The 25,698-nt window shown below is 37.0% G+C and overlaps 1 protein-coding gene and 1 pseudogene across 4 annotated transcripts in view; both read left to right on the forward strand.

Annotated features, from left to right (window-relative positions):
* The window catches only part of FAM222B (family with sequence similarity 222 member B), a 54,993-nt gene that overhangs the window by 8,474 nt on the left and 20,821 nt on the right, over positions 1-25,698 (forward strand). The window contains exon 1 of one of the 4 annotated variants that reach the window (XM_011359946.2): positions 11,403-11,624. The exons of 2 other annotated variants lie outside the window; for them this stretch is intronic. The gene's annotated coding sequence lies outside the window, so the exon portion shown is untranslated. One more of the 4 variants, XM_011359947.2, reaches the window with a different exon arrangement.
* LOC111739470 lies at positions 167-282 on the forward strand (annotated as a pseudogene).

Below are 25,698 nucleotides of genomic sequence, written 5' to 3' on the forward strand. Positions count from 1 at the left end.
AAAAAAAAAAAAAAAAATGAACCTCAACCTGTACCTCTCACCTTATTTATTTAAAAAATAACTAAAAATCAATCACAAGGACGTGGTTCCATAGTGTAGCAGTTAGCACATCTGCTTTACACGCAGAAGGTGCTGGGTTCGTGCCCCAGTGGAGCCACGGTCCATGGACTACGGCCATGCCACCCTGAACAAGCCTGACGTCTGATCTCAGAAGCTACGCAGGGTTGGGCCTGGTTAGTACTTGGATGGGAGACCACTTAGGAAGACCAGGTGCTGTAGGCATAAAAATAATAATCATAAATAAAATAAATATATAAATAAATAAAAATACAAATAAATTACAAAAAAAGACAACCGACTGTTTGGGAGAAGATATTCGCTAATGATACATCTGATAAGGGGTTAATATCCAGAATTTATAAAGAACTTATACCTTATACAACTCAACAATAACAACATAAAAACAATCCAATTAAAAAAAGGGCAGAATATCTGAACAGATACTTCTCCAAAGAGGAAATATAGATGGCTAACAGACATATGAAAAGATGCTCAAGGTCGCTAATCATCAGAGAAATGCAAATTAAAACCGCAATGAGATATCATCTCACACCTGTCAGAATGGTTGTCATCAATAAATCAAAAACCAGCAAGTGTTGGTGAGGATGCAGAGAAAAAGGAACCCTCATACATTGTTGGTGGGATTGCAGATTGGTACAGCAGCTATGGAAAACAGTATGAAGGTTTCTCAAAATATTAAAAATGGATGTACCTTTTGACCCAGCAATTGCACTTCTGGATATTTATCCAAAGAAAACCAAAACAATAATTCGTAAAGACCTATGTACTCCAGTATTCATGGCAGCACAATTTACAATAGCCAAGCCAAGATATGGACACAACCTAAATGTCCATCAACAGACAATTAGATAAAGAAATTATGGTTCATATATACAATGGAATAATACTCAGCCATTAGAAAAATGAAATCCTACCATTTGCAACGACATGGATGGACCTAGAGGTTATTATGCTGAGTGAAATAAGTCAGAGAAAGGTAAATACCATATGATTTCACTTATATGTGAAATGTAAGGAACGAAAGAACAAACTAATCAAAAACACACAAATATAGTGGACAATTTGGTGACAGAAGGGGTTGAGGGGCGGGGAGAATGGGGTGAATGATTAAAGAAGTACAAATTAGTAGTTGATAGTTGGGCATGAGGATGAGAGCACAGCACGGGGAATGCAGTTAGCATTAATATGATGGCGGAGAACCAGGGGAGGGAGGGAGCAATTGGGGGAATCGTTTTATGAACAATATAGATTTCTAACCAATGTACTGTATACTTGAAACTAATTTAAATAAGTAAATTTATTTAAAAAATTGATCACAGACCTAAATGTAAAATGGAAAACTATAAAATATTTAGTATAAAATAGAATTCTTGTTAAGTTAGGCAAAGAGTTCTTAAATACAACACCAAAAGCAAGATTCATAAAATTAAAAAATTGCTAAATTGTGCTTCATCAAAATTTACTCTGCAAAAGAAACTGTTAAGTGAATGAAGAGACAAGACAGAAGACTGGGAGAAAATTTTTGCAAATCACGTATCGGACATAGGACCTGTATCTAGAATGAATAAATAGTTCAAAGAGCTCAAAACTCATCAAGAAGAAAGCAAATAACACCAAAAAAATGGGTATAAGATTTGATTGACTTTACCAGAGAAGACATGGAGACAAAGAAGCACTTGAAATGTGTTCCACATCTTAGTCATTAGAGGAATGCAAATTAAAATCATAGTGAGATACGCCATTAGAATGGCTAAAAAACAACAATAAAAGAAGAAAACTGACTAGATCATGGACTGGTGAGGATGTGGGGCAGCCAGAACTTTGGAAAATACTGTGGCAGTTTCTTATAAAGTAAAACACACACTTAACATATGACCCAAGTATTTACCCAATTGAAATGACAACCTATGACTCAAAAACCTGAATGTGAATATTTATAGCAGCTTTATTTGTACTCACCCAAAGCTGGAAATAATCTGAATGGCCCTCAATTTCAGAACAGATAAACTAACAGTGGTATAGTCATACAGTGGAATCCAACTCATCAATAAAAAGAAACTATTCATAGATGCAATAACAGTAATGATTCTAAAATGCATTATGGTGAGTGAAAGAAGCCAAGCTCAAAAGGCTACTCACTATATGATTGAATTGATGTGACATTCTGGAAAACTCAAAACTATAGGGACAGTCGAGAACAGATCAGTGATTGCCTCAGGTTAAGGGTAGGGGTAGTGTTTGACTACATACAAAAGGGGTAACATGAGGAAATTTGGGGAGGGGGTGATGGACCCTTTCTGTACTTGATTGTGGTTGTGGTTATACAGCTATGCATTTACTAGAACTCTTAGAACTGAACACTAAAAATTAATTTCACTGTGTAATATTTTAAATGTGTGGGGATAGAAGAGGGAGACTTTAAAGATGGATTCTAGAAATGTAATTTTCTAAATATATTTGAATTTTTAAACTTAATTTCTTTTCTGAATATATTTTGAATAATATAAAAGTTACATAATGAAAAGTCTCTGAATAGAAATTTTAGATCATTTAGAATTTATTTTACTTTGAAATGCAGTTGTGTGCTCTGCAGTTGTAAGACTTCAAGAATACTTTGCCAGTTATTTTCTACTTTATTTGTTAAACTTGCTTATTGCCAAGCATTGTGCTACTTAGCTTTCCTTTCCCACTCTCTTCTTCCTGTCCTAGGGCACTGCTGTGTCATTTCAAGTATGTTCTCCACTTCATTGCATAAAACAGTATTCACTAGTGAGATTTATCAAGTTAATTGGGGGGATATATGGATCTCATCCAAAGTCTAGCCAAGCTGTCTGTTCCCCTAGGCATTACTTAATGGATTGAAGCTTGGACATTAAGAATATTGTGGCAGGAGACATCCTTAGTATTCTTGGAAGTTGTATATTATAGTTTCCAGGTGAGTGTTGATTTTCAGATTTGGGAAGACATTGAGAAAATTGGTTGTGACTTTTAGGCAGCTGAAGCAGGTCCGGTATTGATTAACAGCATTTACCCGTTTGCTTGACACCGATCTGCTATCCCTCTGCTATTGCTTTCTCATGAGAGGCAATTTGAACTATTTGCTTGTGTTTCTGGATCATGTCTCTACTCTTTTTTTCCTACAAGTACTCTGATTTTCCACCAGATCTCAAATTTCTAAGTAAGGACTTTCATTTAATAAAGTAACATTATTCCTCTTAGTAGGGAATTGTTGAGTGTCTGATTAGGTTTCTATGTCTCACCTAAATGTTAGCCTGTTCTTGGTAGATCGTTATTCCAGTTGATTGTGATCTCTAATCCTTTAATCTTATTCTCCCCCTACCTTTCTCTCAAAGGCTATCAAGTGGAAATTGTCTGTACTTCTTTCTTCCATACATACAGAGTTAACTGTATTCATATTCATGCCATTCATTTCTTGCCATACTGTTAATCCCTCTATGACCTTGTTGCATCACTGTTTATCTGAATCTTCAATCTTTCTGTCTTTATTTCTTTTCCTCAACTCTGTCTCTACTCAACCCCCAGTTATTCCTGTCTCTCTCCTGTTCATAAAAGTAGTCTTCCCCCTGCTCTCTTCACCCTCTCACAGTCTATTTATTCCTCAAGCATGTAATTTGATTTGGTCACCACCACTCTACTGAAATTTCTCTGCTCAATGACCTCATTGTTAAACCCAGATGATGCTTTTCAGTCTCCTAGTTTATTTTGCCTCTCTGCTTCTTTAAACTGTGATATTATCCATTCTTGGTTTTTCTCTTCTATTTCTTCTTAGTCTTCTTCATAGTCTCATAGTCTCCTTTTCTTCCATCCCTTCCTAAATGTGGTTACATATTTTTGCCAAAGTGTTATAATCTTTTAATGTTTTTATACCATCAATGTAGGTGGATTTCTGTTCTCTTAAAACCTTCAACTAGGGTTGGGATCAATACACATACAGTGGTGAGTGCATTAGACTGTTTTTAAGTCAGGTCCCTGGTCTTGGAAAAGCAGACTAGCTTGACCTTGGCCTTAGGGGAAATATGTCAGTTTTCTCAACTGTCAAATGAGGATAACAGGACCAGTTTAGCTCAGTGAGTGGTTGTGAGGCATGACTACTAATGAAAATAATTGTAAAACACTTTGGCAAGTTAAAGTGTGATATAAATGCTAAATAATAGTTCTTTATTGGGATGTTGTGAAAATTAGCAACATGCTGTCAGAGGCCTTAAGTTCCTTTTGAGAAAGGTGATATATTTTTATAAATACTATTTGAAGAAAAAATAGCTCAGCAGTTTGAAAAAGATTGCTACCTTAATTTCTGGAATGTAACAATTATGGAACCATAATGAAACAACTTTTTATTAAAGAGAATATTCCAAAAGACTTATCGTAATATAACTTTTGAGGATTTGTATTTTTAGAGTTTTTGCTATCTTGGCTTTTTGGTTCAAGTGAGTGTATGAATGCCACACTATGGCATTTATAATATTGAATGTTTAAAGGACTGGTGGGGATGACTTATTTATATTTAAGGCATCACAGCTGATCGATACAACCACTCACAAAAAGGCATTGAAAAAGTATTTTAATTTATTTTAGGTGACACCATATAGACACATAAATTCAGACTTAAGTGATAGTTGCAGTTAGGCTTTGAAGAGGGACATGGTGCTGTTTCGGGCAAAACTAGCACTCCTTGTTCCATACCTGAGTCTAAATATAGAATTGATGGCATCGTGTACTTAGAAAATGCTTGAGATTTGAATCTGATGAACTAAAATTTTTTCAGACTCTAAAGTGGCATTAACAATAGAGGAAAATTGGAATGTGGTTCTTTTGATGTCTAAAACTGATAAGGGAAAACTGAAATGATTAAGCAATAGTCTGCTGACATGCTTAGAACTTTACTCTGCTGACAACAGTTCAGTTGGGATCTTGTTTATCTTTTTTTCAGTAGGGACCTGTGTGTTGCTAATTTTAAAATAAAGTGGCATGAAGTTCTTAGCTTTACATAGGTTGGAATTGAATCTTTTTTCTGGAATTTGAGTTCTTCCACAATCCATTACCTCTTTGTATCAATAACAAGTAAAAGACTTAGGTTTTTTTCCTCTTTGATGGGAAGACTGTACTTGTTTTTGCAGCATCAGGCATTATTTGCTTTTCTTTTTCTTTTGGTGACTGATAAAGGGGGCCCTGAATGGCCTGCTTCACAGCAAAGACAATTGAGTAAGCTTACTTTCTTGGAGGTGCTTTACCTCTGTGGTTGTATTTAAGTTTTATGTTATTTTCTTCTATCATCTGCCTCGTTCATTGTAGACTCAGGGAATGGCTTCCGCTGTTTTATGTTCATAGGTAAAGGTTCATCTTATATTCGTATTTAGTTCCTTTAGAGTTGATTTGCAGTTTTCTTGTATCCATTCTCCTTAATAGTTTCCTTCCCAGAGTAGGTATTTCGCAAAGCTTCTAAATATTTTTTAGGAATGAATTGCTTATGCTAGGCACTCTTACCTTTTTTCCCTAGCTTTGTTGAGGTATAACTGAGAAAACTGTAAGATATTTAAAGTGCGCAATGTGATGATTTTAGGCACCCTTATCTTTTTTTTTTTCTCCACTTTCTGAGTAGCCAAGGTTTCTCTGGAAGTTTGCAGTTGACAGTACTATCAAGTCAAAATACCTCGAAGACTATGTGGAGAAAGCACTTTCCATCACTTCCTAACAATGTGGAATATATGTAATATTTGACTTTATGTATTTCTTCTGTGACTCCCAGTTCATGCCCTTTGAAAATTTTGCCCTTTGGTTATTTGTCCTTTTCTTATTGACTTGTAAAAGTTCTTTGTATTTTGTGACTATCAATTCTTTTTCATGAATATTGCAAATATTCTTTAAGGCTATGAATAATGAGAAAGCAGACTATTGCATCAAATGTTTATTCAAATGGTATTAGGTTAAAATGGTTGCCTTGGTTATTTGAGCAATGGTAAGCTTCTTTTGTCTCTCTCCTTCCAAAGATGCATAGAAAAAGCTCCTTCTGTCTGAAGTAAACTGTTGGCTCTGTGTTGGTTATAATTTGCTTTTTCTGGCTCGCAAAGCCTTCTTTTTGTTTCCTGTCTTCTGACAGATTATAGGATTGTGGGGAAACAGCGTCCAGGGCTTTTTCAGGAACTGTGCCATTTTATCTACAGGAGAAGCCATTGGCTTTGGCACTAGAAGAGAATTGGCTCTGCATTTAAAGATGCCAAATCATGCTTGATTCACAAGTTTGCTGTCTCATTTTGTGTATGTCTGTGAAACTTTTTCAGGATGTTGGCTTTTAGTTTTTCTACCATGTGCTACTCCATCAGTATGAGAAATTAACAACTTGTCCCTTCTCTCCAACTTCCCACTCCCAACACTCACAATCCAAACATCTCAAACCATAGCAAATGATGTAACAGTCATTTGAGGATTAGGAAAAAATACACTACACAAATGTTTCCATTGCCCTTATGGTGACGTCGATCGTTAATTCTGGTTTATCAGTTAAAGTCTTAGTCTTTCCTATGTAGTCTTGAATTACTTAGGTGTAGAAATGATTTGCCTATCAACATGTCTTACAGAGGCTTTTCAAAGGCAACGGTGAAAACTAATTGTCAGAATACTCTATTTCCTAACTTGGAAAACTTAATTTGTATAAGACAGATCACATTTAGGAAACTTCTTCTTATTCATTTACCCTTGACACACTCTTTGGAGGGGAGTGTAGCATAATTAATCCTGATTTCTAATGAGAATATTTATTATCATGTAAGCAGTCTTTACTTCAATTGTATCTGCTAGCTTTGTATCTGAAACTTTGTACAGTTGATTTTGAAACCTAACCAACTAGATATTTTAGCAAATCTTCCAAACACATTAAGGCCTCACGCCTCTACTTTCTACAGATAACAGTTTAAAGATATCTTATAGATGTAGCATATTTTCATTTAGATTAAGGCAGGGAATATTGTAAATAGGACAATAAGCCACTTTGGATAAGCTGGTTTGTCTAATGTGAAATATGGACACATGTTTTTTCTCCTAGTGCCAGAAAAGCTTCCCCTCATGTCCTGCCTCAGACCCAGACTTGGCAAAAGTTGGTATTTGGTTCTCATGTGCATTCTTTGTTGTAGTTTGCCTTTTTTTTTTTTTTTTAAACTGTGTGTCTCCTCTCACTAGACTAAGCTCCTTAAAGACAAGGACTGTAGCTTATACATCTTTTTGTCTCTGAGATTTAATAGGCTTTCTGGTATATAAGAATGCAATAAAAATGTGGTGATGCGAATGAATTAATGAGTAAATTGAACTCCCAAAGATACAGTGAATGGATTTTATACTTCCCTCTAGTGTCTGAAAGAGAAAGTGCAGCCAGTTTTAAAAAAAACAACTTAAAGGATACCTTGCTATATTGAAATAATAGTTCAAGGCATTGCCTTTTTTTTTTTTTTTTAACTTTAACACTTGTGTTTTTAGAGCTGCTGTTCTCTTTAAGTCTAATGAATAATAAGGTTTCTTATCAAAGTCCGTGTTCTGTCTTATGGGTTAAAATGTCATGTAGCAGGTCTATGGGGAAAATGCCTTTAATAGTGTTCAGCTTATTAAAGGTAGATCATTGTTACTGTTTTGTCTTTGTTATGTGGTTACTTCTGATTGAAGTAAATTAACTGTCAAAGGCAACTTTTTTTTTTGCTTTGTTATAATTTGGGAAATTTACAAAAGAGTACTCAAGAAATTTTGAAGTGCAAACAGTGATCAGACTGGGTAGATGTTACCTAAACTAGTTTCAGTCTAACTCATTGATCTTTTCCTTCTATTTCTGAGAGATACTGTGTTTGTTTTACCTTTTACTATCTTTTACATAGAAAGTTTAAAAACTATGGAAAATGATCTGATTCCACTAAATTAATCTATTAAAAGTACAAAATTAATGCATGTTTTTTAAAAAGATCAAGTAAAACAAATATTAAAAAATTATCTCCTTCATTCCTTTCTACCCTACCTATCCTCCTCTCAGTGGTAACCACTGTTGACAGATTGGTGTATATACTTCCAGATATATTTTTGGACCTATTGACATATATTCAAAGTGGATGTGATTATTTTATAGTACAATCTGAAACTTGATATTTTTAAACTTTTTATTGAGATAAATTGTACATGCAAAAGTAGACAGAAGTGGACAGCTTAATGAATTTTCACAATTCGAACATATCTGTGTAACTAGTTTCTAGATCAAGAAACATTTTACCAGTCGTCTTGAAGCCCTGCCTATTAATTTGTCTATAGTATTGAAGCACGGAGTGGATAAATACTTAGTAGTGGCAGCACGAGAACTTAGTTAATTGTTCTGTCTAAAAATGAATTGACGTTATTAATAATTTCAGCTTTGGTGGCTGTTATGAGAATTTGAGTAGTTTAAATGATTTGGATCATTGTTTTGCTATAAAGTTTACTGGTCAAAGTATTTATTGAGGACTTTGCTGTGTATATCTTACTTTGAACAATTGGGAAGGGAGAAGATATAAAGGCAAATATAATACTAGCTCTTAGTTACAGTCTAACTTAGGAAGACAAATCACATATTAGACAACAGAACAATTAAGTAAATTATGTAGTAGTAATTCAAAAAAGGAATCATTGCTGACAGCATCGAAGAAGCCTCCACAAGGGTGATGGAATTGGAAGTGGGCCTTGAAGAATGGGTAGGATTTAAATGGAATGGTTATAACACCACAAGTCATGGGAACATGATACAGGTAGTGAGCAAGCAGAGCAGTCTGTCTGGTCTGGGGAAAATATGCTGAGGAAAGGAAGGGAGTTAAGTTTGATAACATAGGCTAGTGCCGGGTTATGGAACATAGAACAGCCATACAGTGGAAACTTGGCTGGATGACATAGATACCAGTGAGCCACAATATAGCTTAATGAGTAAGAGTATTAAATTTGGAGCCAGAAGACTCAAGTTCTAATACTGACTTTTCCATTTACAGCTATGTGACCTAGAGCAGATTGTTCTCTCTGGACTTCAGTTTATTCATCTGTAAAAATGGGGGAAATTTCTGTTTCATATGTTTATTATGATAAAATTATATATATATATTTCTTGACATAGGGCCTTGTACCTAGTGAATGTGCAATAAATTGAACTGTCTGTAGTTCTTAAGAAGAGCAAATGGATGAAAGCAATGGCATGTAGAACAAGGGAGACCAGAAAGAAGTTACAGTTATCCCCACAGACATAGGGTAAGGGTCTCTGTTAAGGTAGTGGTAATAATAAAGAGTACATTTGAAGAACATGAAAAGAATTCATTTGGACTTGAATTCTTTAGGAGGAAACATTTTGGGCCTCCTTGTGATTTATTATTAAACAGTTATAATTCCTCTGTGGTTTCTTGGACTATATAGGTACTTTTGAAAAGATGAATCTGACTTTTTAATTTCAGTTAAGGTATTTGAAACCCCCTAAGAGTTCCTTATGTTTATGTTTTAGAAGAGGATATTAGAAGTTTTGTCTGAATTATCCAGTTGTCAACATTTGTGATAATAATGGCAAGACAGGTGTGTTTGTGTTTGTTGTCTTGGCAAATCAATTAGTGCATGAGGAAGGATTTTAGCTTTACTTTCTACTTAATCCTTAAAGGAAAAAAATTGTCTTTATCAAGATGGCTAGAGTCTGAAGGAAAGTACTGACTCAGAAGTTTCCTTTAGACATCAAGAGTACCTTTTAGGTCAGTTATTTTATTTTTTAGGTCAGCTATTTTACATAGTAGCTTCTTGAAGTATTGTTTAGTTATTTTAATATGGAAAATGCCAGAGGATAGCTAAATGATGTGGAGGAGAGTTGTAACTGCTTTTGTGCTCTTGAGAATTTTTGTTTTAGGTCAGGAGAAGATGGAGAGGGACTGGACGTACCTGCTAGCTAATCTGGCAGACTTTTATGGGCAGAATTTAAAATAAAAAACTTTTCACATTTGGTTCTTTTCAAATGGAACCTAATAAAAGCTAGCCTGTAAGACACCAGTGAAGTTTATAAATCTGCTTAAGCTAGAGTCTTTTAATTGGGTTAGAAAAGAGCTTTTTTTAAAATGGATATGTTTTCATCTTTGCCATCTTCCAAGAAGACTGAGGTTATATATATGAAATGCTTTGAGCTCCACATAAGAAAGGGGTACTTATTTTATTATAGTTTTTAAAAAATTATACTGTACTTGGGGCACGATGCAGGATCGTAGTGTGTGCTGTAGATGTATGTAACATTAGTTGCCGGAACTCTGTGGACAGAAATGACAATATAGGTAATAGCTTGCCTTCCCCCATCCCCATTTTATTTATTTTTCTTAAGTGAGCCCCATGTACTGCTCTTCCACTATGCCTAAGAAAATATCCTGCAGTCCTTAGCATATTCCATCCCAGCAGTGTTATGCCCCCTAACATAGGCATTAGTGATTGAAGTGTTGACGCAACCTGCCAGTTGTGCAGAGGCCTGGCAGTTGCTGTGAGTTTTTTCTATTAGGTGATGGATTGAACAAGACTTAGATGTTTGCTTACTGATTTTACTGAAACCTGCTAAGGGAATGGTTAGTTTGAGTTTAATTGGATGTAGATATCTTGTGTCTGAGCTAGGTTGGAACCAACTGTGTGTGTTTTCTTGTTTCTTTTTTGCAGATGATTTGAAGTATTCCCTCTTCTCCCACCACCAATTTCCAAATACATTACGCCCTCCTTCCCACATCCCTTTATTTCTGCGTCATGGGAAGCAAGAGGGTGGATTGATGTGTGAAGCTGATCTAATATGCAGACCTAAATCAATGCACGGTTATGAGGGAGTGCAGTTGATTAGTTTGAGAAAAGGAGGGCGAGGCATAGAGCCTTGGGGAATATCTTTTTACGGTCGGTGTCTCCCGGTGACTATTGCTGTGGAAGTCTGAGGCACTCTGGGAGGTACCGCCTGGATATGAGGGTCATTCCTAGTACCCAGGCAGAGAGTGGGCGGGGAAGCGGGTAAAACGGCGCGGCGTCACCTGGTACAGCTGCGAGATGCTAGGATTCCAGCTTTGGGGTGGGGGCCAAAAGAGATGGGGGCAGCTCTAACAAAGAGGAGCCGCGCCGAGGCCGGGGCCGCGGATAGCTGGCCTATCCCCGGCGGCTGACCTCCCAGTGGGCCTCCCCAGTTGGCTGCTTGGCGAGTCGCTCTGCTAGCTCTCTGGCTTGTCATTGGCTCTGCGGACGCAAGGGGGATCGAGGAGGGCTGGGATGGAGTTGGGGGGGGCTGGTTTCCGGCGGTGAAAGGGAGCGAGCGGCAGCGGGCTGGGGGAGGGGGTGTCGGCGCACCGCGGAGTGCAGCGCTCGGAGAGCCTGGCACTTAGAGCAGGCGCCTCCCCCTCCCCCTGCCAAGACCGCTAGAACCCCCTTTTCAGCCACCCTCTCGGGGCGGGACAAGGAGAGTTGAACTGCCCCAGGAGGGCGGGGCGGAGCCCAGAGCCCCACCGAGCTGCGGAGCGAATCTCACCTCCCTTCCAGGGCTCAAGGTGTGTGTGCTTTTTCCAACGCAACCCGACTTCAGCCGACTTAACCTTGAGGGGAAATGGAATGGGAAGAACTCCACATCCCATCAGTTTATTTTCTATTTCTTCCCTCATTCTTCTTTCCCTCCGTTCATCTCGCCCCTGCAGCAGGGTAAGGAGATTTCGGACTCATCCCTTTTAACTGGTGTCGATATCGGTCGCGTAGTAAAATGAACAGAGAAGAAGAGAGAAGCAAGCCCTTTCTTGTGTGTGGCATCTGATGCAGTAAACCGCAAAAAAAAAACAAAAAACAAAAAGAAAACACCTAGGAGTGGGTGTTTGAACTGTAACTGTACTGCATCCTTGTCAATTAAGGCTGTCTTCACCATTTTCCTACTTGGGACTGCCTTAATCAGCAAAAACAATCTGAAAAGGAAGGAGGTGCTAGTGGAGAGAGAGCCCCTGTCAGATGGTGGTTTAAGGAAATCCTGATAGTTTTTAGCGATTAACTCTGTTAAAGTCTCTTCCCGAGTACGTTTTCACCGGCTTCGTGTAATACTCAGTTGGAGAAACCTAGCTAGAGGAAATTTAAGTCTTACTGTTTCTTCACCGGTATATTTCTTATATCCATAGGTTTTCAGAGGAATTAGTTTTGGTCGTCAAAAACCAAAACGAAACTTTAAAAAAATCGAGATGAATTTTGTTTCATTGGTTTATTTTTTAAAAGCCCCCCCCACCAACTTTATGAATTTGGGTGGCTGTAACATTACAATTTAAATTATATTTTTCTTTTTGAGTTTCTTTGCTTCTTCTACAACTTGTGGGTTCCTTCTTTCTAAAGGGCACAGAGCTCATCTTCAGCCAAAATCGGGAACATTACAGGTTTTTAATTCAGAGGAAAGTTATCAATTGATGATAGAAAACCCAAAATTTATGTTAGAAACTGTGTGTGTGTGTGTGTGTGTGACTCACATAGATATCTGTGTTAAGTGGCAATGTTCACAGTAAACTTGCTTTAACTGGGCATTTTCACCCAAGGTGTTTGGACCAGATTTATTTAACATTGATTAGCTAGAATGCCAGAAGAGATAAATATCAATTTTTTGGCAGCACTTTGGTAAAATTTTTTAAAAAGATCTAATTGGCTTTATTATGCAATTTACAAATTGGGCAGCGTAGCATTTAGCAACTAGAAGGGCATTCCCAGGTAAATATTAATTGAAATGATTGAAAGGTCATTCTTGAAATCTAGGTTCAGTTTCCAGAGATTGGTCTAACTGAAGTTCAGCGTCGAAGACAGAATTGATATGCTAGAGCTATTTTACAGTTTTAGCTGATTAGTGTTTTTTTTCCTTTGAGTTATTGGATTCCTAACCAATTTGGGGTGAAAGCAAGCATTATAAAGAATAGAGATGATAGGATAGGAAACCATCCCAGTTGTGGAAATTTATCAGGGATCAGAAAATTTACTATACTTTTTTTTTTTTTTTAATTCTTAAGTAGATTTAGTATAGACTTGTGCAAAAAAAGTAGATTCACAGTAAACCTTTGTTGGATTTGGATGTTCTGGTTTATTACCCATTTATCCCTTAAGACTCATTAATAAGCTTTAAATTGAAAGGCAAAGAGGATCCCCCAGATGGTATCTTACCTAACTTGTTACTGAGAGTGAACTGTTAAAAACCACTGATTGAAGCTTTGACAGGTAATGCACAAAATAATGTGCAGTTTGATAGCTAAGCTACAGCAAGCTGACGAAGTGACAGAAAAACACTTGGTGACCATATTAAAGCATTATACTACTTCAACTTGCTTCTACTAGAAAACAAATTGCCTTCCTATTTGATATTCTAGGTGGCTTTTTCTTTGTCTATCCATGAGTGAGCAGTTAATAAAGCTTTATAAAGTTATATTCCACTCTGCTCACTTAATTTTTTTATGTTTTTCTTTTCTTGACTGATTTTTGTAATCAGTATTTTGCATGGTACATTGATTTCCCCAAAGAATTTTCCCCAGGAGACAAAAGGCTATGTATAGAACTAATCATAGGTGTATCTACAGTGATCTCCAAATACCATTTAAGAGGGATGGAAATCCTCAGATTTGGTCTTCTGCAAGGAAATAATTATATGAAGCTATGACTTCCCATATCTCTTGGTTGAGGGGACATCGTGCTGTTGAGGTTAAAGTAGCAGATTTGATTTTCTTCAGCAATCTGTTTTTATCCATCGTGCTTATTTTTGTGAGTCATAGCTTAGAATGTGTTAAGAAAAAGGGCCCTCTGTTCTCTCTAAGGGGAGGCTCAAGCCCAATCCCCCACTCACATCACAGGTATAAAATGATCCCCTCGAGAGGGTGAAGGAAAAGATTGGGCCCTTGGCTTTGTTTGATTCTCATAATAGTCAACTTGAGTGTTGTAAAGTTTGGAACTGGGAAAAGCTTGCTCAAGATGAGAAAATATTAGAGGCAAAAAGACCTGGGAATGCTGCTAAATGAAAGATTTATTTAGAGACAGTGAATTCATTCATATGGAGATTTGGCTGGTGGTAGTTTTTAGCTATTCATCTTTGTCAGTCCGGTGTCCGAAACAATATTTTGTGTGTGTTTAAGCACAAACCCCTCTCCCAGGAGTTGACTCTTGGCAGCTGAATCTTTTAAGGAAGTTGTTTGCTGTGAGTCTGAATCCAGAGGTAGAGGACTTGGTGGAGTCTGTTATCTGTTTAGGACTCAGATAAAGAAATGAATTACTGAACTCTTCCTAATGAATGGGTTGCTAGGCAAAGTGCATCTCAATCAGCTTAATCCTCAATAGTTTACAGGTCTGCTCTTGGTGAGGGCCAGAGCTGCCTTTCTAATGATACTGCCCTTTAAGAATGCTGTCGGATGTGCACATATGTTGCTCAGTGGCTTAAAAAAGGACTAGAACAACTTAGGAAGATCACTTCATCCATCTACTTACCTTTTGGTAACCAGCATTGTCATTAAGGTCCCCTGAATCAAGCCGTGGTGAAGAGGGGATTGCTCTCCAATATTAAGATACCACTGTGTTTGATTATCTTTGGTTTGTAACTCATAAGGCAGTGAACTAACACATTCATTTTGGAAACAGGCCAGTGATAACACTGCCCTTGGGCCTGGATGGATGGAAAAATAGGACAGAACAAACAATTGAAGGCATAAATAATGAATCTTCCAACTGAGCCCTGGGAGAGTGAAGGAGATTATCCTCAGAGCTGTTCAATCTGGCAGTGAAAGGAGGAGTCCACTGAATTAATTACCCTTACTGTGTTTGATACTGCACTTATTATGAGTTTGTTAGAGTCATTCAGAACAGAGTTGCCTTTTAGATACAAACTTTTAACCCATCTTATTGTTTGTTTTGGTTTTTTAAAATTCAGGCTTTTGTTCCCTCACTCAACTTTGTTCTGTATGTTAGCATTCTGTGAATACTGGATAATCCTTATATTTGGCCAGATCTTAGAATTTTGCATCGAGATTTCATTATCTGTAAATATATATGATAATAGAAGAGAAAAAAATGAGAAAGCCTGAGCTTGGTTTAAAGGAATTCTCTGGTACCGTGAATATATATTATACTTTGAAATTAAATGTAGGGTCATAGAGTACTTAGATACCCAACTCACCAAAGGTTAAGACTAGAGTTTCTTTAGCCCAAGAATCATTTCCAGTGTTAACATAAATATTTTTACTTTTGGATTAGTTTTCTTCCAGTGAATTCAATAAGCAGTCTCTTAGTGGTCTCAGGTTTTCCCTGAGGTAGGGAAAACTAATGCTCAGAGAATGTCTAAAATACAGTAATTTGGTAGTGAAGCTAGACCCAGAGCAAAAGTCTCTGGATTCTTCTCTTCTCTGAATTGCTAATAAATTTAGTTCTTTTCTCCAAGAACTCCTTTCAATATCCCTATTTGAAATATCCCTGTTTCTACCCTGAGAAGCTGTTTTTATTTCTCTAGTGGTGAAGGGAGTCCAAAGACCAAGATGCCATTCTTAGTCAAGAGGAGGAAGAAGATTCAGAATGAGGTGTTAGAGGAATAAAAGAGAAATGTAAAGGAAAGGCCAAAATAATAATATAATAATAAATAAAATAAAGGAAAAGCCAAATTGAAGTTTTATTTTATTTGGTGCTGATGGATCTCAGGAGGGAACATTGGGTTGTTTAGATCAAATTCAGTCAAGGACTAATTTTGTTATATTTTAGCCTAGCCGAAAAGGGCAGAGGACATCTTTACCAGCATATAGGCAGGACTCTAGTGAAGGGATCATTCCTGATCAGATAATATAGTCGGTTTGTGATTATTCATGCAGAAGGGCAAATAGATATTCTACAGCTAAAGATATTCCTAGGCCATATTTTTAAGCAATAGCTTTAACTTCCTCTACTTTTTAACTGGAATTTTCTAGCCGAACAAGCTGATTAGAGCTTTCTTTCTCTGGTCATTCAAGAGACCAGTAGGCAAGATAGCCATGAGTTTGGATTACACTTAGTTTCTTAATCATCAAAAATAGTATATAACTCAGTACTGGACCTAGAAAAGTTCAGCTCAGTTTAATACTCTTGAGACAGTTTGTTTTATTTAATATTTTAAGATGACCCTTGTTACTTAGTTACATTGAGTTCCTTTGGAGAATTAAGATCTTCTAAGTAAATCATAGATAAACTAGCTCTTGATACTGGCATGTCTAATTTGTTGGCTTCTTCTGGTCCCCCAGTTTATGCAAATCAAATCATTCATCATGTGGGCGAGCTGTAGAGAACCAAGCCAAAGAATTGTTACCAAAGCAAACCGCTCTTACATTGGGCTGTATGTATTCTAATGATGAGAGCTGCTGGTGGGAAAATATTACCTGTTTCTCTCCTCTCTTTTTTTTAGTGGAAGACCAGCTGAATACTACAGCAGTTTTAAAAGGCAGGGTTTCCATGAGCAATTGCTAATTCTTTGCACTCAGCAAAATGATTTTGTGGCTCAGTTGCTGCTCTTAGTAAAAATCAGATTTTATGCCACTTGCAGAATTGAAATGATTTAGACAACATCCCTGTTGCTTCAGAGGAGAAGCATAAGCATTAGTCATAACTTAAATTTCTTCTTTCCTTCTAAAAGCTAAAGTACTTTTACCATTGGCATTTCATTTATCACTTATTATGTAAAGGATAGGACTTGATCTATTTTAAAACAAAAAGGGTATCAAGATTATGAGAAGTGAAAGTCAGCTCCTCCCTGGTCAGAGTATATCAGTGGAAAAGTCAGTCATATTTCCTAGGTTCCTGAATGGGTCTTCTTTATTACCCAGCTATTCAGCTAGAAGTGGTTTTACTATTGTGAAGACATTAATTTTATAGTTGTGAAGGTACTGGTTTGGCTTTTGCTTATCTTATTCTCCCAGAACCTCTTTCATTCAACAGAAAGTGGGGCCAGTGGATTAATGAAGAATCCATACCTTGGTTTTAACCTGTCCTGCCAGGTGTTACTGTGCATTCACTAAAATGCTTTACAGAGGATTTTAGTACTTAGGCTTCATTCAATCCCTATGAAGTATGGTGCAATTGGAGTGTGATACTGTGTTAGAACATTTCCTCAGAGAGACAAAATGAACTTTCCCTTTTAAGAAAAGTCCTTTGCCTATTCCCGTAGTCCAAGGCAAACTTAAGTTGGAAAAAGTTGCTTTTTCAGCAAGCAGTGTTTTAATTTTTGCCTCTTTTCCAAGCTGAACAAATATCCCATCTGAAATGTGTTGTTCTTATCATTCATAGTATGTTCTGAGGAGATTATTCCTTAGTGCACCTAGAAGTGAAAGGCTGATGCTACTTCAGCCTGCACGTCAATTTTGTAGCTCTCAAATTCTCTTTTTACCAATTGCCTCCATCCCCCCATCTGTCCACATCAGCTCATCTCTGAGTTTCCTACAACTAGTTAAGAAAGTACCATTGCTCAGTCAGGGAAATGCTAGTCTTTATTAAAGTCAGAGTTGGATTCAACAGCAGTCTTTGGGTGTGTGCAAGCTTGCATTACTTTGTTCACTATTGCTTAAAGAGTATTTCTACATTACAGAAACAAGATTTCACTCTTCAAAACAAGTTGATAAATTGCTTTTTATTAAGTGTGCAAGTGCCTAAGAGTTAAACTTGAAATGAGGGGGAGAGGAACCTATATTAGTTATAGTTTAATTGGTCTTGTAAAATTTGTTATGTAATTAAAAGCTGTACTGCTGCGTTGCACTGAACCTCCTAGATAAATCATGGAGAAACTACAGTTTCTGAGTGAGGACCACTCTGACTATGCTATTTTAAATTGTTACTCCAGCTAAGACTCATCTCCTTCACTGCTTTATTTATTTTTTCATACTGCTTATCACCTTCTAAGAATATACGTAACTTACCTATTCATTAAGTTTGACTGTCCCACTCTACCCTCTGAGAAAAACGGAAGCACCATGAAGACAGGAGTTTTTGTCTGTCTTGTTCATGGCTGAGTCCCTAGCTCCTAGAGCAGTGCCTTGCTATGTAGTAGGTGTTCAGTAAATATAGGTATGAATTAATTAATTGGAGAGGTATTCTTTAATAGATATCTGGAGATCAGAATTAGAGTGTGTGGGAAGAGATTATTAGTACTTCCTGAAGCTAGTACTAAGTTAGGGATCAGGTTACTTAACTAGTTCAAGGGAAAGAATATTAATGTGAAAAAAACTCAAGGAATTGGGATTAATTAGCCTATCTTAGAGAAATGACATTGTATGGTATGCAAATATGAAGGAATATTATGTAAAGATAGATGGCTAGCTTTTATTTACTTTTAAAGAGACAAAGGAATAGGCTGAAGTTCCTGAACAATGGATATAAGACATGCAGAAGAATTTCCTGATTTTAAGAATAAACACTGGAACAGGTGACAAAAGAAGGATGGTTTTTCAAAATGGATTTTCAATTCTGGCACCATTCAGGAGGCAGTGGTGAGAGAGAAAGAGCACAGAACCAGGTTAGAAAACCTGGTTGTAGTCTAAGGACTTACTGGCTTTTCCTACCTTCTTTATCTGTGAAAAAGAGACTAATAATACCTGCCCAGACTCTCTCATAAGACATTTGAAAAAATCAAGTGAGAAAATCAATGTGAAAGCACTTCGAAAATTGTAAAGGTCTCTATAAATGTAAGCAGTTAATAATTTTACAAAACCACTTTTGTTAGTGAATCATAGAACCTGGAAGTTGGATATAGTAGTCATCTAGTCCAACTTCATAGCTACTGAAAATAAACTCTTTCCTGTTATTCTTAGTGAATGGTCATTTTGCTTCAGCATTTCTACTGCTGTGCCACTGTTGAACAAGTTCAAATGGTTGTTTTCACCTAAAATGGCCTTTCTTCGGACTTTACTATATTAACCTATTTTAATCTCTGGAGTTCAGAGGTAAACCTACTTCCTCTTATGACACCCTTATTTGAGATTGTCATCATCTCTCACCTGGAAATTACTATAGCCACTTAACTGAGTTTTGCCATTTCCTGTTTGTCTTTCACACTTCCAGAAGATTTATTTAAAATAGACATCTGTTCATGTTATTCTCCTTAAAACCTGTCCGTATCTTCTCGTGGCTTCAGGATAAAGCCTGGCATTAGCTAATGATAATTATAACTACCACCATTGAGCATAGGCACTGTACCGAGCAGTTTATAAATATAATCTTATTTAATCATCATAATTATTATATAAGATAGATGTCAGGGATACTTTTTTGCTGGTTTAATGGTAAGAACATTTGAGTTGTGACTCCAACCCAACTTTATTTGTAATCTGCTATTCTGTCCTTCTGGTATAAAATAACAGGCTCTTCATAGTTTAGCACATGAAGGTCACCTCCAAGTTTAGAGCCAACACTCCTACTCTCCATAACAGACCACTTGTGGTTTCCCAAACACGACATTTAGTTTTACAGTGGCATGCCTTTCATTATGTCAGTTTTCTCTGCTTAGAGTGGCGTACCCTTCTTAACCTGGTAAATTCATGCTTGGCCTTCCATGACCCATATTGTTCTCTCTTCTTTCTCACTGTTCCCCTGGAAGGATGTTTCATTTGTTTCATTATTTGGGTTTTCAAACAACTTTAGTCAGTTTATTTTTTAATTTGGGTATTATTGACATACAACATCATATTAGTTTCAGGTGTATAACATAATGATTCAATCTTTATATGTATTGCAAAATGATCACAGTAATCACATGTCTCATCAGAGATTTTGTCTGTTATATATTTGTATTCCCAATACATAGTATTACTATACTGCCTGGTGCATCATAGGTGCTCAGTGAGTGGGTGAATGAATGAATGAATGAATGATGTCCCTACTAAGTGTTCTCTTTCTCCGGTTAAACTCTTGTTTTCCTTTATTGTCCATATTACAGCTTCTAGATCCCTCTCTATTTTTTATATCTTAACTGAGCTATTCCTAGGCTTTTCCATATTTCACATCAGAAAGTATTGTATTTTAATGACTAGAAGTGAACTGCAATCTTCCAAAATAACTTTTACCAAAAAGCGTATTAAATGGCCAGGTGGCCCAGCTGCTTCTTTGGGAAAAGTTCTGATTGCATTAATTTCTAGCCATCTCCTTGCCAAAATAGAACCCAAATTACTTGAGGGAAAAAAGTAAACAGAGGTAGACATTGTACCTGCTTTTTTATCTTCTGTCACCTCAGCAGGGTACCTGACTCTTGCCCACTTTTGTTGGTCACTGTTGATATAAAGACCACAAGATAGTGGTTTCTAAGACTCCACAATACCCATAGGAATCTTAGTCTCTTGGGCTATAGACACAATTGAAAAGCAGAGTCTGATACTAAATTCCAGGGGAAAGGGTACAGTTCTTGTCCAAAACTGAAAGCATGAGTTAGGCAGCAGGAATCTATCAACTCCAGAGTCCATTCAGAAGTGATTTAATCTTTGCTATTTAGGCAGATCAGCAATGTCATTTGTCTGTCTAAAAATGAGATTACCCAGGATTCTCTTAGAAGAAAATAAATTATTAGTGTACTTGTAGCTCCTGGCCTTGCATAATGTCTCTTCTTACTACCACATGCTAGTGGCACAGGGCACATCTAGTGCACAGTACTAGGGTATGAAGATCAGGCCACATTGCCTTACTTAGGGTGTCCAGGGGAATTTTAACAGCTCTCAGCAACCCTCAGCCTTAATGGGCTTGGTTATTGTTAAAATTCATCTTTATTAAAGGAAGCACTAGTTAATGATTTTTCTCCTTGCTCAGCATTCTGGGCATTAGCTGGAATTGCTGAATGATTTGCAGTGGGGAAACCATGAGAGCAATTTCTTGTTTGTCCACAAATTATCATTAGCAGTTTCATTTGCAGATTGAAGGAGCAGGAGGAGTGGGCTCTTAGCCAGTTGCAGCTTCCCTCCGATTAGGACGTTCAATTATGTCCAATTAACTTTTATTGCAGATTGTGATGATAATTACTTTCAAGTCAGTTTTTTGGCTCTAGTCGTCCCAAGGCTGAAGTATGAACTTGATGGATTTTAATAACCAGAATGACACATTTCACTACCTCCCTGCAGTTATTTCTTTTTCTAGAACTCTTTTAGACAGGAGGTCAAAGAATTGTAAAAGTTCATCTTACAATTAAAACATTGTCCTTTTGAAGAGTTCCGTAGGATCATATTTTAAAAGAATTTTTTAGGAGCAGCCTTAATGAATTTTTATATTCTGAGATCATACCCTTGAGTTCATTGCTGCTTATCATAGGAGAATAGACTAAGATGGAACTAAATGTCATTCACAGAAATATGTGCTTATTGTAGATTGTGGTTATTGGCAAGGTGCAGTTTTAGTCTTCTGCTTGCAGTTGAAATTCATTTCAAAGTACAAAAGAAAACTTTTGGGGCACTTCTAAAATCAGGACACTGAGAACACATTTCTTTAGCTCTATAGGAATTTTAGTATGTTATTTTAATAGACAGTTACGTAATCTCTTTGGAAACAATCCCTGCTAGGTGGAGAAGGGATAGGAAGAAGGGAAATAATTTGTCTTCCTCTGTGGATGACTAAGTTCCTTTGCTGTTTCCCTTCAAACTTTCTCTTCAATATTGTTGTTTGATGGTTACCCTGAAAAGTAAATGAGATTGTAAGCAAAATCGTATCTCCTTAACATATAAAAGATTGAAGTTGATTTCAGCTAAGGCTGTTCCTAGATCTCCAGGTGATTAGCTGCTGCTTTCATTTCAGTTGCTGGTTGTTCACCTTAGTGTCTTGTTGCTAGGCATCCTTCCCAAGGGCTGATAAATCTCCTGAGATATCTTCATGGTTGTAGCTGCGTAAAAATTTTGTTAGGAATAAGTTGCAAAGGAGCATGGCAATGCATTTTAAGAGCCTGATTTTGTTAGTGTTTATTTAAAGTAAGGGAAGAAAATTCCTGGCCTACTTGGGGAAGGGCCATAATACATTTGTTCTTCCTCTAAAACTTTTCTGATTGTACTAAATAGGAAAGAGGAGGAAAGGTTGAATGATAATCATCTTTATACTACTTCGAAGCTCTTCATTGATTATTGTTGAAAACCTTTCTGCTGTTGAATAACCACGACCCTGCCTGCCAGCCGCTGTTGGTGTGAAGTGGAGAAGCTAGTTATAGCTGGCACTTTTCAGGAAGTCTGGAGATAAAGCTTATGATGTCATTTGAAACTTATTGTATAATGGGAGGAAAGAATGTCAAAACTCTGTTATACTCTAGAAGATATAATAAAGCTTTCCTTTAGAGTACAGGGGAGTGTGTATTGCACTTGCTTAAGTTCAGGATGTGTATTTAGAAGAAAAGGCCTTGAAAAACTCCTAATAAAACATTAACTTGATGGAGATGTTAGTGAATGTTAGGCGTGAAGAAAGGAGGGTCATTAATAGCACTTCCTTCAGGATAAACATTTCTTTTGGAACTTTTCTAAAGGTGAAACTCTCCATCTTTAGGGTAAGAGGGTTGCATGAATGCTACACAGTGGAAGCATTGCCAGAACAGAGGGAGGTCGGGAGAGAATTTGAAGTATAGCCACTGGAGGAAATGTTATTCAGATAAGTGTTGAAAAGAAATTGGAAGTTGATGAGGCAGAAAGATACAGGAAATCTGTTCCAGATGGCAAGAACCCTGATGTTGGCACTCACCAATTTAGAGGTAAGTCACCTGCATTAAGATAAAATGAGAATGGTTACCAACAGACCACTCTTTCCAACTCTTCTTAATCTGCAGCCTCTCCCCCTTTCCATACTTAAACATTGCTACCTTGTTTGTTTTTTCTTAATAAAATTTCTGGAAACTCAATTTTATAGAAGAGTTGCAAGTACAGTAATACAGAGAACATTTTTCTTCCATGAATCACTTGAGAGTAAGTTGCTGACCTGATGCTTTATCATCCATAAATACCTTAGTGTTTATCTTCTGCAAATAAGGACATTTTCCAACATTACCACAATACAACCATCAAAATCAGAAAGGTTTTTTTTCATTAAGTTTATTGGGGGTAACATTGGTTAATACAATTATATAATATTCAGGTGTACATTATCATTTGACATCTGTATATTTTATTGTGTGTTTACCACCCAAAGTCCAGTTTCCTTCAGCTACCATACGTTTGATCCCCTTTACCCACTTCTCCCTCCCCCTACCCCCTATATTTGCCCCCCTTTACCCTGTCTACCTCCTCCCTCCTCCCCCACCCTATTAGTAACCAATAATCTATAGTCCTCTGGTAACCACTAATCTATAGTCCATGTCCATGAGTCTCTGTTTGTTTGTCCTGTTCATTTGTTGCTTTTAGGTTTATATCCCACATATAAGTGATATCATGTGTTTTTCAACTTTTTCTGTCTGGCTTATTTCGCTTAGCATGATTATCTCAAGGTCCATCCATGTTGTCACAAATAGTATTTCATCTCTTCTTATGGCTGAATAATATTCCATTATATGTATGTACCAAAATCAGAAAGTTAACATTAATATATTACTATCATATAATTCTCAGAGCCCCCCTCAGATATGGCCAGTTGTACCAGTAATGTCCTTTATTGAAAAAAGGATCCAGTTCAGAATCACACATTGCATTTATTACGTCTTCTTGGTTTCCTTCAATGTAGAACAGTTCTTCAGGCCTTCTTTGACTTTCATGACCTCGATCTTATTAAATTCCTCAATTTAGGGTTGTCTGATGGTTCCTCGTGTTTAACGTGTTATGCATCTGCAGCAGGGATATCACAGGACTGATGCTGTGTTTTCATTGCATAATTTCAAGAGGTGCAGAATTCTTATTTGCCCCATTACTGGTAATGCTTGATTACTTGATTAAGATGGTGCCTGCTAGGCATTTCTAGTGTGAATTTTACGTTTTTTCCTCTTTGTAAATTAGTAAGTATTTGGGGAAGAGATACTTTGAACCTATGTAAATATCCTATTTCTCTTCAGACTTTCAATTTATTAGTTTATTTATATTATTATGAACTCGTGATTTTCTCTTTTATCCAATAGGATATAATCCGTTATTATCATTATTTGTTTTGATGTTCGGATTATCTAGATTTTGCCAGTAAGCCAGGAAAAAAATTATATAACTCTATGTTTAACCTTACAGATGCCCAAATGATTTGCTGTCCTTTTATTTCAAAGGATTGGCTGAAACTGACATAAACAGTGGTAGAAAACAAAAGTTTACAATTCTGTTCCTGGTACTTGCCTTCTTCACTCAATGAACTCATTCTTTATTCTCCTTAATTTTTACTGCCTAAAGTCTTTCTGGGGTTTCCCTTACCAGTTGAGTATGCTGTGGCTTTTCTGTCCTTTGACATGTCATTATTCTTTGAGCACTTCCTTCCTTTCCTGCACAGTAAGATGTACCAGATTCATCTAGTACTTTTCTCTGCCTCAGCCATTTCTCCAAGGAGCCTTTGTTCCTGCTAGTGGAGAATTTCATATTTAGATGCCAAGATCCGAGTGGACCCTATTGGGACTAATGTTATGGATGAGGAGTAGTCACCTCATTCCCTCTGGGGATGCTGTCCTCACTGCACTTGGGTTCTAACTCCCCACACCAGCCCCCACCCCTCATCCCTTTGCGGATACCCTCCTCACTCTGTTTGGGTACTTTCTATTTCTAATCCAGTTATTTAACAGAGGTAACTGGGTGAAAGCTGATAACGCTTAGTTGGTTAGGGAGGCCCAGAGAGAGAAGTTTACCGAGTAGAAATTAGGACAGTAAATGAGTACACTGAGTGAAGGAGGCATGTACCAGGAATAGAAAAGTTGTGAACTTTTGTTTTCTGCCACTGTCCACAATATGTTAATTTGGGTAGTGTTAGCCATACTTTTAAAATAAAAAGAAGGCAAATCATTTGGACATCTGTAAGGTTAAACATGTATTTATATAAATTTTTCCTGATTTTCTCAATGCTAAAGTAATCTAGAATTAAGTTGCTTTGTTTAGGTGGGACTTAAAATATGGTATGAGGCACATATTTGACTAGTTAGAATCAGCCACACCCTGGTAAATAACAATATTGAATGATTATGGAATTTCTCAGGACCACAGAAGGAAGCAAAAGAATTCTGCTGATTGGTGAGTGAATTGTGGTACTTTGAATCCTAGAGAGCTTTAAAAGACTACTTTGTTAGTTTTTATTTTGTTTTACAGGCAGTTTCTGAAATGAGGAAGCTTCCTAAAGCTAAATTCAGATCTTATTTCACTTGGTGTTTAGCTATAAAGGTATTTTTCTAACAGGGACTGTGTCTCTGCCCTCTCTTCTTCCTGTTGATTGAGCCAGTATTCCAAATTTCATTAACTAGTTGTGGTTTGCAGAGTGTAGGAGGAAGGAGTGCTCCTCTACATCAATAGGCTTTCACTTCCTGGGTCCTTTTGAGGCTCTTCTGCATTCAGAAACCTAGTAACTCCTTGGAGTGAGAGCCATAATCATTCAAGTTATAGTGAGTCTCAGTGATATGGCAAGGTAAGATATTTTGATATTTGCTGAGGCTAAAGAAGCCAAAAGTTGTTACATATCAGGATTCCTCATGGTCCTCTACTCAGGTTATGGAAGGAGAAG

This window comes from Pteropus vampyrus, unplaced genomic scaffold (assembly GCF_000151845.1).
Source record: "Pteropus vampyrus isolate Shadow unplaced genomic scaffold, Pvam_2.0 Scaffold50, whole genome shotgun sequence".
Taxonomy (NCBI): Eukaryota; Metazoa; Chordata; class Mammalia; order Chiroptera; family Pteropodidae; genus Pteropus; species Pteropus vampyrus.